This window comes from Cricetulus griseus, chromosome 6 (genome assembly GCF_003668045.3).
Source record: "Cricetulus griseus strain 17A/GY chromosome 6, alternate assembly CriGri-PICRH-1.0, whole genome shotgun sequence".
Taxonomy (NCBI): domain Eukaryota; kingdom Metazoa; phylum Chordata; class Mammalia; order Rodentia; family Cricetidae; genus Cricetulus; species Cricetulus griseus.
In genome coordinates this window covers 11,658,989-11,670,749 of record NC_048599.1, presented here as the reverse complement: position 1 = coordinate 11,670,749, position 11,761 = coordinate 11,658,989, and the positions used below count along the sequence as shown (strand labels likewise).

Below are 11,761 nucleotides of genomic sequence, written 5' to 3'. Positions count from 1 at the left end.
TGGTCTGACCTGCTGGGTCTCTTTCTTATTGGACTGGGCCTGCTGTGTCCCCAAGCATGGCCTGAGGACCACCAAATTTACCGGGCCTGGCCTCCTCCTCCTCCTCCTCTTCCTCCTCCTCTTCCTCCTCCTCCTCCTCCTCCTCCTCTTCCTCCTCCTCCTCCTCCTCCTCCTCCTCCTCCAGGAAGCCCTCATTCCTGCCTCACCACTGTTTATCCCTGCTCCTAGATGCCAGTACCAGACTTCAGGGCTCCAACCAGCTGTCCTCAGCTGGACTTTATCTTTTGGCCTGTAGGGTGTTTTTTTTTTTTTGTTTTTTTTTGTTTTTTGTTTTTTGTTTTTTGTTTTTTTGTTTGGCCTAATTGCCAGCCCTGACTACCAAGAGATCCCATGCAAAGCATGGACTCCTGCATTTCCTCACATATCCGTAGATATGGACCTGGAATGAACTTTCAATAATAAAGCATTCTGAAGCTGGAGGGCTACAGGGGATGGGAAACACACAGAGGGGTTGGGAGGTGGGGGAGGGACATGGGCAGACAGAGGCAGGCCCTGAGGAGCCAGCCAGGGACATTGCATGTCCTTGTTTTTTTGCTTTTGTTTTTATTTGAGACGTAGGTCGCTCGGGTTGTCCTTGGACGAACTATGCAGTCAAATACGTGTAACCTTGAATCTCTGATCCATTGCTTTTGTCTCCCAAGCACTGGGATCATAGGCATGCACCTGGCTTGTTATTTATTTTTTTAGATAGTGTGGGGAGAAGGTAGCATGCAGAGGTCAGAGGTCAGCTTGCCGAATCAGTTCCCTCCTTCTCACTTGTGGGTCTCAGGGATCAAACTCAGGTGGTCAGTCTTGACAGCAAGTGCCCTTTCCTGCTGAGCCACACTGCTGACCTTGTTGTTGCTGTTGTTTTGAGACTGGGTCTCATCCTGTATCCTGGGCTGGCTTTGAGAATTCGTGGCAATCCTCCTGCCTCAGCATCACGCTTGTTGAAATTACAGGAGTGTGCCACCACTCGACATTCTTTGTGGGTTTTCACTCTGCTCCCTGTTTCTTCTTCTTCTCCTCCTCCTCCTCCCTCTCCTCCTCCTCCTTCTTCTTTTTGGTTTTTTTGAGACAGGGTTTCTTTGTATTGGAGGCTGTCCTGTCCTGGAACCCGCTCTGTAGACCAGGCTGGCCTCGAACTCACAGAGATCTGCCTGCCTCTGCCTCCCGAGTGCTGGGATTAAAGGCGTTCGCCACCAACACCTGACCTCTGTTACTTCTTAAGGGACCCTGTCCTTCCCTGCCCTGACTGTCAGTACACCTGTCTGTTTCTAGAGTCCCTAGAGTGTGGCTGAAGCTGATAGGACCCAGCTGCTGTCCCCAGTGAGTAGGCTCCTGGGTTCACTCACTTATTCTGCATAGAGCTTTGCTCTTGGGGTTGTGTGGGAGTGGGGGTGTCTTTGTGTGTAGGAGTGGGCCAGCACTCTGGGGCAGGAAAGTTCTTGAAGGAGGAGCAGCCAGAGCAAAGGACCTGAGGTGGAAAAGGCTGGAATGTTTTGGGACAGTGAACCGGTCAGTGACCTGAGGGAGTGAGTTCCGTGTTTCCGTAATGTTAGAACACATCACTTCCTCCTCCTTTCTCCCTTTCTCTTCCTTCCTTCCTTCCTTTCTCCCCCCCCCCCTTATCTCTTAATGCTGTAACCCAAACACAAATGACAATTCCTAAACACAGAAGTTTCTGGAAGCCCCAGGGATCTGGCACCAGGGTCCTGTTTGCTGTTCAGCTGTTTCCCGGGCTCGCTCCAGCAGGGTTGAATCACCCTGTCTCATGTTTCCTAAAGAGGTAATGGGCCCTTTTCTTGTGAGGTGCCTCCCTCTGCCCAGCATTCTGGGAGTTTCTGGAAGGTGAGTGTGTGGGGTGGGAGACATTCCTGCCCCTCCCACTGCTTGCCTCCTTTTGGTGTGTGGGGCTGTTCCTTGGGTCTGCTGAGGGAAGTTGTGGGTATACTTCTTCAGAGTGAGAGGTCGTGGGGGCTCAACAGGAGTCCTAGAAACAGCCTTGTGGTTCCCTGAGAATCTGTACTCCTTACTCCTAAACACCAACTCACTGAGGGGCCCTCACTTCCCCCTGGGCCCCAGTCTCCCCCATACCATAGCCACAGAATCCTCTCAAAGGCACACTGTCCTTCTCTGTCCAGGATCTCCTGCCCCAGAGACCTACTCAGTCCCAGGAGAGTGGTGGTCACTGGACCCTGGATCCAACCTCTTTGGGGAGGACAGACAGCAGAGGCTCGGCTCCAGGTCTGGCTTTGTCCCTCCTACCCCTCAGCTTCCTGCCCCTGTGTCCTGGGCTGGGGCTCCTGCTACACCTACCTGTCACACCTACACACACACACACACACACACAAACACACACACACACACACATACACAGGCACGCACGCACGCACATACAGCCAGGTGCTGTCACTCACTGGACCACTATCCCTACTCTCTAAAGCTCTGCCTCTGCCTGCCTCAGGTGCATGGTCCCCACATGCAGAGAAACATCAGTGTAACATGCAGTAGGTGCTCAATGTGTGCTTGGCAATGAGAGCCTGAGGCCTCTCTAGGGTGTTCGGGGTACCAGCAGGAGTATTGGAGACAGGCTGATGACACCTCCTCACACCGGGGCTCTGTATCTCATTTTGTCTCTGGGGTCCTTTCTTTCGGTGTCATGCTCTGTCTCCCTCTTGTCTTTTCTGGTGTTCTGGATTTTGTCCTTGGCTCTCTTTTCTCTCCATTTCCCCCTTTCTGCGCTAACTCCAGAGTCTCTCCTCCCACCTCTCCAGCCTCCATGGCCCCAAGGACAGCCCACCCTGGGGGCTCCCAGGAGGGAAGTGGCTGGCCTGGGCCCCTGAGTCAGCAGAATCCGTTTCCTCTCTGGGCACTTTCTCTCCCTGCCTTCCTCTAGCAGGGAAGCCCAGCTCATCGCAAGTTCAGGGTGGTGGGCAGGTGGGCCATCCTCCTCCTTCGCCCACAGCAATCCTCTGTGCCCAGCCTGGAGCCAGCACTGACCCCTCCCTCCCCTCCCTCCCCAGCACTGACCCCCTCCTCTCCCTCCCCAGCACTGACCCCTCCCCTCCCTAGCACTGATCCCTCCCTCCCTCCCCAGCACTCCCTCCCCTCCCTCCCTCCCCCCGCACTGACCCTCCCCTCTCTCCCCCTCCCTCCCCAGTGCTGACCCCACCCCTCTCCTCCCCTCTCCCAGCACTGACCCCTCCCCTCCCTCCCTCCCCAGCACTGCCCTCCCCTCCCCTCCCTCCCCAGCACTGACCTCTCCCTCCCCTCCCTCCCCAACACTGACCTCTCCCCTTCCCTCCCTCCCCAGCACTGACCTCTCCCTCCCTCCCTCCCCAGCACTGACCCCTCCCCAGCACTGACCCCCTTACCTACCCCCCTCCAGCACTGACCCTCCCCTGTCCCCTCCCCAGCACTGACCCCTCCCCTGTCCCCTCCTCAGCACTGACCCCCTCACCTACCCCCTCCCTCCCCAGCACTGGCAGAGCAGCTTTGGAGAGCCCCTGTGTTACTCTACCCTACCTCACTCTAGATCTTTCCAAGAAAAAGCCATGGTACCTGAGCAGAGGCACAGCTCTTGGTGGCTTGCCCTACCTCCTTGTTCACCTCACTCCCAGACACTCCCAGTGCCTCATTGTATCCTGTAACCACCCCCCCCCCACACACACATACACACACACACACACACACATCCATAGATACATACATACACACAGAGACACACACACACACACACACACACATCCATAGATACATACATACACACAGAGACACACACACACACACATACACACATCCATAGATACATACATACACACAGAGACACACACACATACACACACACACATCCATAGATACATACATACAGAGACACACACACATACACACACACACACACATCCATAGATACATACATACACACAGAGACACACACACACACACACACACACATCCATAGATACATACATACACACAGAGACACACACACACATACACACACACATCCATAGATAGATACATACATACACACAGAGACACACACACATACACACACACATCCATAGATACATACATACACACAGAGACACACACACATACACACACACACATCCATAGATACATACATACACACAGAGACACACACACACATACACACAAACATACATAGACATACACACATACACACAGATACATACACACATACACATACGTAGACATACACACATACACACACAGACACATACACACATACATAGACACACACATACACACAGATACAGCCACATACACATACATACAAATACATAAACACACACACATACACACATATACACACACATACATAAACACACACATACACACAGATACATACACACATACATAGACATACACACACAGACACACACAGACATACACACAGATACACAGACACACATACATAGACACACACATACACACAGATACACACACACACACATACACACACATACACATACACACACACAGACACACACACACATATACACACACATACATAGACACACACATACACACATATACATACACATACACACAGACACAGACACACACATACACACACACACCCAGTACCCTGCAGCCCCTGTCTCCAGGGTTTTACAAATGCTGCTCCCTCTGTTTGGAACATTGTTCCCCAGGTGGACAAAACCACAGGCCTCTCTCCTCATTCCTTTGGGTCTCAGCTCTTCCCAGCAAGGTTTCCCCTCCCCCCCTGACAGCCCTGTGTAAACCCCACCCTCCCAGCGGCCGCCTCCTGTCACCTACCTGTGTCTCTCCCACAGCCAGGACATCTGTGAGCACCCCGGACATCTGGGAAAAGCCCCGTGTGACTCACCTCAGTTCTCAGCTGTCTCTGTCAGGAAATCAGGCCTTCTGCCACTGTGTGCTTTCTCCTTAGTAGGCAGTGGGGTTGGGCCCGGAGTTCGAGTTCTGTCATTCCCTTTTCTCATTTGAAAAGGAAGGAAAAAGGACAGGGCCTGAGTGAAAAGTCGCCACCCATTGTCCGGGAGAACAGAGGTTGGCTCTATGCTTGTCTGTTTGTACCAGGTATATTATATGGCCATTAGAAAGAGCCATTGCAGCCGGGCTGTGGTGGTGCACACCTGTAATCCCAGCACTGGGGAGGCAGAGGCAGAGGCAGAGGCAGAGGCAGAGGCAGAGGCAGAGGCAGAGGCCAGAGGCAGGCAGAGGCAGAGGCAGAGGCAGGCGGATCTCTGTGAGTTTGAGGCCAGCCTGGTTTACAGAGCGAGTGCCAGGACATCCAGAGCTACACAGAGAAACCCTGTTTCAGAAAACAAACAAACAAACAAACAAACCAAAGAAGAAGCATTGCTAGTTACCGCCAGGTGGCCATTGTTGTATGCTTGTTTTAAAGTTTTTGTTTCTAATCTGTCTTTTCTCTATAATTTTTTTTAATTAAAAGAAAGAAACTTACAATGGATCCTGCATTTTGCCTTTTCTGCCCCCCATCTTTGGTTTCAAAAGAGTAGAAATTTGTTTTTAGTTGAGATAAAAGCTACTTATCACAAAAGTAGCCATTTTAAGCCAGACCTGGCAGGAGAAGCCTGTACTCTCAGCATGGGGAAGGTGGAGCCAAAGGATGGAGGGATGAGGGATTGCTCTGCTATGTTGTAAGTTCAAAGCCAGCCTAAGTTACTTGGAAGTTATCTGGGAAAAGTAACAATTAAGGAACCCTTAGCTAACAGACAAGCAACCATCTCAGGTAACCACTGAGTCCTGTCACAAGCTGGGCATGCCCAGCTCTCCTGTTACAAACATTCCCTGTCCTCCCCTCCCCCACCCTGAGCTCCTGCCCCAGCCCCTGAAGCCCCAGGGGGCCTCTATTGGGTTCTCATAGGGCGTATTCCTCACAGATGCTGCCATGTGACCATTTATGTCCTCCAGTATCCGTGGCATCCCTGGGACTCTCCACATTGCTGTCTTTTTCCTCAGCAAGTGCCGTCTTGCCTTACAGGTAAACCACATCTTGCTTCTATATTCACCCTGGTGGACACCATGGTTTTCTTTTTGGGCTGCTGGGGTTGTGGCTGCCATGAACACAGATGTGCACACACTCTGCATGGGTATTCTTGAATGACAAATGCAAGACCCAATACTGGGTTTAGGCTGGGATCCTGATTTGTGAAAGCAGTGCTTTGTCCCTGGGGGTAGCATGGACAGGGTTTTATGCTAATTGGAAAATGTGAAGGGGCCTGCTCCTAGCTGCTGGCACCAGGAAGAAAGGCTTTGAGGGAATGGAGAATGGAGTGAAGAAGGCTGTGTAAGCACACACGACTCCATGTTGGCCTGTGTGACCGGTGTCGATTGTATGGAGACAGGAAACAAAACAAGCCCCCAAGTGTTCCCTGCAAAACGGCAGGGTCAGGCAGGGAAGCTGAGGCTTGAAGAGAAGAGGGAATTTAGCATGAGAGGGGTCTCCATTCCTCTTCCCTGACTGACTGGAGTGCTAGGTCCCTCACAAGGAAGCTGAGTTTCTTTTGCATCCCTGAGCCTCAGCTTTGCTATGCAGAAAGGGAGGAGCAAGACCATGGACCTGATGTCTGTAGAGAGAGGTGAAGGTGGGGCGCAGACAGGGGGGAATCCTAGCGGAATGAAGGGAACTATGTGGGAAGAGAGTGGGTAACGGTGTGGGGTCTTGTGGTGCCAGCCCCTGGCTGAGCTTGCTCTGTCTTGGGGACAGTCCCAATCACAGAACAGGACATTGGGAGGGTGTGGTGAATGCCCAGGTCTCCGTGACCTGGCTTGTCAAAGCTCCCATTTGCTGCATGTTTCTTTCAGATGGACAGCAGCCAGCCAGCGTGGCTGCGGGGGGTCACTCAGTGCCCTTTCCACAGCTGTGAGCCGAGCTCAGGGAGGGTGGAGGCCAGAGTGGGACCAGGGCTGGCATGGGGTGGGGGCTGGGGCAGAGTGAGACTAGGGTTGGCATGGGAGGGGTGTGGAACTGATGTGTGTCACATGGGTGGTCCATCGAGTGTCACAGAGAGGCCACCGGGCAGGAGCTGAGACCTGAAGAAGCCATGCCCCTCTCCAGCGGGCACCTCCTTTCACCCAGCCCTGCAAGAGGCAGGGAGCTGGCACCTTCTGCAAGGGACATGAGGAAGGTGAAAGGGAAGGGGAAAGAAGGATAGGAACTTCTTACCTAGCTGTGAACCCTGTTATGAGGACAGCACTCCTGTAGTTTGTGCTGTGGTCATTTTTAGATTTAAAGTGTGTGAGTGTATGTCTCTATGTGTGAGTGTATGTCTCTCTCTGTGTGTGTGTGTGTGTGTGTGTGTGTGTGTGTGTGTGTGTGTGTGTACAATCTTAGGAGTTGCTCCTCATCAGCCATCTACCTTGTTTTCTGAGACAGGATCTCAGCTCACTTGAAGTTCACTCTAGGCTTGCCTGGCCAGCCAGCAAGCCCCAGGAACCAGCCTGTCTCTGCCGGCCCAGTGACAGGATCCCAGGCCCCACCTTGCCTGGCTTTTCCTGGATCCCAGGCCCCACCATGCCTGGCTTTTCCTGGGTGTTGGAGGTTGAACTTGGGTCCTTGCCCAGGAAACACTTTATCTAGACACATCTCCCCAGCTCACCCCCTGCTCCAGTTTCAGCTCTGGCCCCAAGCTGATGTGGCCTGGGTGGCTCAGGTCCTTCCTCAAGTAACCTGGAGTCTGGGCCACCTTCAAGCTTTGGATTTTGAGTCCATGTGGCTGAAGCTGCCAGTACCCGGTAAGCCTTTCTCCACCTTGACTATCAAAGGAGGTCAACAGGCCATTGCTAGGGAAAACCTATTTCAGAAAACAGGTGTTTATGTGAGACAGGAGCATTGATGACTTTGAATTTGTAGCACATAAGCCTTGCCCAAGATGCTCTGTCTCAGGTTTGTGCCTCCCCTGTCTCCAGGAGCTGCTGGGCTTCATTCTCTCCTGGGGAATGCTCCTGCACACCCTGACCCAAGCTACCACAGCACCCTGTGAACCTGAGCTGTGATCTCACTCTCCAGGTCTTGCTCTTCCTCTCTGGAAAATGGGCACCATGTGAGGCTCTCTCAGGGCAAAGCTCCGTGGAGCAACAGACTGATGGCAGTGGCCCAGGGGAGGCTACCTGGCCACCTCTTGCAGCTGCCCTACAGGGTTTCCAATTTCCCTCAAGTGCCTCCCTGGCTGGGCCGGATCCCCAGCCGGAGGAAGGATGAAACCAGGGGAGGGGGTAGACCCAGACAATGTGCACATTGAGCCCGTGCCAGGCCCAGTCAGGTTGGGCAGACATTGTTGGGGCAGGCCTGGAGGGCCTGGGGCCTGGCATTGAGGGGCATTGGCTTACCTTGGTGACTCCTGGAGGCATTTTCCTTTCCCTAAGGATTATAACTAAGACAATGATCAGGGCTGGCCTGAGGTATGGCCTGGTGTTTTTAGGCAGGAGAGGCTGTGTGTTTTGCAGTCAGTGTGTCCCTGTGACAATGCAATGGACAAGAGCAACAGTAACCAGCCATCAACAACAAGGGCAGGAATAACAGTAAGCAGTCATTGAGGACCATGCCTCCATACAGCCTATGGGCCCCCAGACTGCAGCCCGACTTCACAGACAGTAAACTGAGTGAGTCTCGGGGACACTTCACATCCTCTCCCTCTGTTTCCTTAGCTGAGCTGCAAGGTAGGCAGTGTCTAGGAGCAGCCAGGGCTCCTCCCCCACCTCATTTTGGGCCACTTTGAGTTGTGAGGGTGGAGTGAGGCCTCAAATGTCTGTTCCCCTTTTCCTTTTCATGAGTTAAATAACCAAGGTCACTTTCCTCAGTGAGCATCGAGGCCTTTGGGTCATGGTGGAGGCTGGGAAAGGCTCAACAAGAGTTGCCCAGGTAGGATGATCAGAGGTTGGCAGAGGCAGGAGGCCCCTGAGGGGACAAAGGCCTGAGTCTGGAGCCCCTTCCAGGCACAGCTGCATTTCACTTTGGAGTTTGAATTTCAGTCTGCTGGCCTTGCTGTGTGACCACACTGTGTGTTTCCGATCACAGGTGTGCAAGAAGAAAGCCTTTGTCTGACCCCTTTGAAGGCTCTGGAGGACCAGTAGCAGGCAGAGGGCAGCGGGCAATGCCTGCAGGTGCCAGTGTCCCATCGTTCATATTCCTGGAGGGCGAGTGTTGGATGCTTTCCATTTGACACATGGGAGCTGTAAGAACAGAGAGGCCAAGTGGCTTACCTAAGCCACAGAGTAGCAAATGGCTGGACTAGGGTCAAGTGGCCCTGAGGTCTTAGCAATGGGTCACTCTCCAGCAGGAATGCACTGTGCACATTTTGAAGATGGAAAACAAGGCTCCCAGAGGTGAGGCATGATGGACCTCGTGGAACTGGACACAGGAAATGCACAGGGCTGACTACTGTCACCCAGGCCAGGCCCCTGCAGGAGGTGTGGGAGACCCCCCTGTGCCTGTGACCTATGCCCCAGCCTCTGTGTTTACCCACCCTGAGACCCAGGATGCTCTTCCGCCTGCCCGGGAGTCTCAGGCCCTTCACAATAGCATCTCTGTCTACTGGTTTTCATTCAAGCCCTTGGTGCTAAAAAGAAAAAAAAAATTAAAGAAAAGAAAACTTAGCCCCGCCCCTCCCTTTCCTTCTCGCTGAGGGGGAGCATCCATCCAGCTGCTGTCTTCCCTCTGCTGAGGCCCAGAGACTGCCACACCCTGCCCACTGCCACACAGAGTCACTCTGCACGTGGAAGGGAGACCCTGCCTTGGCTTCCACCCAGGCCCACAATGGCTGCTCCTGGCTTGGTCCTCTAGGTTCAGGGAGGGCAGAGGAAGAACACAGCTTGGGCCTCAGTTCACACCCTACTTGGCACTCAGCCACCCACCAAACATGAACAATCTTTGTTGCCTCCCTTCAGGTCCTGCCACCCCATACTGCCAATGGGGAAACAGGCTCAGAGAGGAGAAGCTGCCTTGTGTCCCGGTGGGGCTGCCTCAGCTGGCACCTTGAGAGGCCCCTTCGAGGCCTGGGCTAGGGTGCTGGGGATCCCAGAGGGAAGTGGGAGCCTGGGTGGGGCCAGACCCTGGAGCTGAGCCAGGCGGGAACAATGGGCCTCTGAGATGGTGGTGGTGGCCTGGGTGGGGCCCCTGTGAGCTGGGGCCACATGGAGACATGTTAGGCCAGTTGAGAGTCTTTAGCCTCCTCCAGCTTCCGATGAGACTCCATGCTGTTCTACTCCCAGCTGGCAAGCCACTATTCAAGTAGGGGACAGAGCCAGCCTTGGCTAGGCCTGGGGTTTCTTCGTGCCACGGGTATTGGGCCCCAACACCAGGTGAAGCCCAGAGCCCAGGTCTCTCCTGCTCCCCACAAGCAGTCAGAAAGTGGGAGCTACTAGTAGGACCATGGAGGCCTCAGAACTTGCCCCATGGGAACAAGGAATTCTGGGAAATGGGGCCTTCGGGTGGTGAGCTGTCCGAGGAGACATGGAAACAGAGGGGAGGGACTGGGGGGGGGCACAGAGGTCTTGTGGAGACAATGTTCACTTAGGTGGGCAAGTTGGATCTAAGGGGTTTCCTGGCCTATAACACCCACACTTCATTGAGTGTGGAGCTGGGGAGCAGGCAGGCCTGCCCTGAGCAGTGGAGGGTTAGGGGTTTGCCTGGCACAGTGCAGCGCTCAGTGAACAAGAGCACCTTCTTGGAGCCGGAGCCGAATCAGCTGTGTGGGGGTTTAGAGCTGGCTGCTGGCACAAGTCAGAGGCAGGAGGCTTTGATCCCCTAGGGACCCTTCCTGTCCTTCTCCATTTTCTTCCCTCAGGCTTCTTTCTGTTGTTTCCTTGTCCTGTCTTCAAGACTGGAAAGGCAAAGACAGTTAAATCTTACAGAGAGGCATCTGGTGTGTCATTGCTCTGTATGCCTAGGGTTGGAATCTTGTCACTTCTTTCTTCGTGGATCCCAGTGGCTGCGGTGGGACCAGATGCCTCTTCCACGACAACAGTCAATACATCCTAACCAGGCAGGGTCTCATCTCTTATTGATTGAGACAATATTTCAGAACAGTCCCGCCCTATCCCCCACCCCCCATGTGTCCTGGTGACCTGGGCTAGCCCACCCATTTCTGGTCTCCTCAGTGGGGAAGGCTGCCGGGTAACCCTCTCCAGGGCACTTGGTCTCCTCTCTCAACCCCACTGCCTTCAAGCCTCTCAAACAATCTCTCCCTTGCTGAGACTGGCCCAATCCAGTGTGCTCCGGCCTGTGAGGTCTTCTAAGCCCTTGTAGGGGTACCCAGGGTACGTCAGCCTGCCTGTTAGGTCTGAGGCAGACCCACAACCCAAGGAGGGACACAGTTGTTTTTTCCCCTTGGCTCAGAAAACAGCACTCGGCCCACTAATGCCATGGCCTCCATCCTGGAGCCAGGCAGCCACTCTCTCCCTAACCGCACACCCTCAGTGCCCACAAATCCCTCTGGCTCTGCCTTCCTGGGGTTCTGGAAATCCCCACAGTTCCCCCCACTGCTGCCTCACCTGGTTGGCCTTCAAGGCTCATCCCTCCTAGGCCATCTCTCAACTGGCCCCCCTGCCTCATTCCTCACCGTCTGTGGCTCACCCTCTCAGCCCCAAGGGGCTTCATAGATCCAGGCTGGCTCACTCACTGTCCTGCTCTGATCCTGCCATGGCTCCCACCTTCCCTGAGGAGAAGCTGTCCCTGTGCCCTGCT

The 11,761-nt window shown here is 53.9% G+C and overlaps 1 long non-coding RNA gene across 1 annotated transcript; it reads left to right on the top strand.

Annotated features, from left to right (window-relative positions):
- Positions 1 to 2,020: 2,020 nt before the first annotated feature.
- LOC113836492 lies at positions 2,021 to 9,640 on the top strand. Its single transcript, XR_003486760.2, has 5 exons — positions 2,021 to 2,286; positions 5,958 to 6,058; positions 7,689 to 7,812; positions 7,987 to 8,679; positions 9,095 to 9,640. It is a non-coding gene; the product is annotated as an uncharacterized LOC113836492 (long non-coding RNA).
- The last annotated feature ends 2,121 nt before the right edge of the window (positions 9,641 to 11,761 follow it).